The following is a 1,988-nucleotide window of genomic DNA, read 5'->3' on the forward strand; positions in this document are numbered from 1 at the left end:
ATCATTAATTCATAAATTTGATCAATGAACATAAATTGGTCTTACGGGTCTCACAAAAAACCTTTGGTCTCACGTGAACCCAACCCTATATATATATATATATATATATATATATATATAGTTTGACCCTTCAAGTTTATCCACAAATGCTTTGCTACTCTTCTAGAACTTTGACAGCTTCAAACGACCCACCTTGTTTTGCATCTTTATAGAATCAACCCTTTTAAGCCAACAATCTAAAATACAAAACTAACGTCCATAAATGACAAGATTGGATAAGAATAAAAGCTATATTTAACATCCCCCCTCAATCTTGACATTAAACAAGTCAATCAACTTCAATTTTGAGCATAAGTAATTATGTTGGCATATACCAAGAGACTTCATGAAAATATCAGCAGGTTGTTCAGTAGAGAAGATTTTTTACAATTTTTAACACGCCCATAGTAATTTTTTCTCAAACTTGATGGATATCAATTTCTATATGTTTAGTGCATTCATGAAAAACAAGATTATAAGCAATTTCTATTACAGATTTGTTGTCACAATATAGATTTACAGGAAGTAAATCTTTAATTCTCAAGTCTGTTAAAATTTGAAGAACCCAAATTATTTCATATGTTGCATAAGTTATTCCTCTATATTCTGACTCAGCAGAAGAACGAGAAACCGTATTCTATTTCTTACTTTCCCAAGAAACCATAGAATTTTCTAGAAATAAACGGTAACCAGTAACAAATCATCTAGAAGAAAGACACTTATCCTAGTTAGCATTAACAAAAGCAGACAAATGGAAAAATTCTGACCTTGTAAAACTAACACCCTTTCTTGGTGAAGACTTCAAGTATCTGAGAACTCTTAATGCCAATAAAATGAGACTAACGAAGTGAGCGCATAAATTGACTTATACAATGAACTGCAAAAGCAATGTCAGGTCGAGTTGCAAGAAGGTAGATTAATCTACCAATTAACTTTAAGAAATGCATGAAGACGTCATTTTATATGATCTATGTTCATGTTTTGTTATTTGTGATTTTGGTTTTATGTCTACTGATCGTATCATTTATTTTATTTAACAAAAAAAAATGTGAAATTTATACATCTTTTATTTGTTATTTTAATTGCGACACTTTTTAGTCTTTTCGTATTAGGCAAAAAGAACTCTAGAATAGTCTCCCGAGATAACCAACATTGACAGCCATCCATGTATCTTTGCTAGATGTGTATCCACCGTTACCAGGGGCGGACCTACTCGTAGAGTACGGGGTTCACACCCGCTCGATTATCCTGTCGTAATCTTGAAATGTGCTTTTATATGTTTTTAAAACAAAACTTAAAATAGGAGAGTAGGTTGCCGGAATGGTTGGACCACTACTTGCCTTCTTTGAGATTATTATTCCTCTGTCCATGATGTCATCAAACATATTTATGTAAGAAATTTATAAAATTATATTTTGTTGTTGCATTTGTTGACGGTTACATAATCGATCAAAAAATCCCTCGTAAAGGTGGAATTCGGCCGAGAACACACCAAGTGTAAGACGTAGTGTTGCGTCTTGCTCAAAAAGTCAAGGTCGGTTTCATTTATGAAAATATATTGTATCAAATCGACACAATTGAATCTTCCCCTGGTCAAACCGTGTTGACTTTTCTCTGTGACTTTATAGACCTTAAAGGTGCACCCGTTCATAAAAATTCCTGGATCCACTACCGACCGTTACAAAACCATGTTTAATCATCTAACTTCCATTCCCATGAAAATCAAATGTGTTAAATTATATTGATCGCATCAAACAAGACGTTGTCTTGTAGTGAGGGTATTTTGTGTCCTCATGGACTTCGTTTGTTGATCTAAGATGGTTCTTAGGACTTGGTTCTGAGCGACAGCCAACCAATTAGCCCCCTTTACACCCTTGGTCACTAGAATATATCTAGGTTCGGTTGATTGTAAGAAACAACATCGACCCCTACTTCATTCTCGATGCAAA

Source organism: Cynara cardunculus, assembly GCF_001531365.2.
Source record: "Cynara cardunculus var. scolymus isolate 2C chromosome LG 16, CcrdV1, whole genome shotgun sequence".
In the NCBI taxonomy this organism is placed as follows: Eukaryota; Viridiplantae; Streptophyta; class Magnoliopsida; order Asterales; family Asteraceae; genus Cynara; species Cynara cardunculus.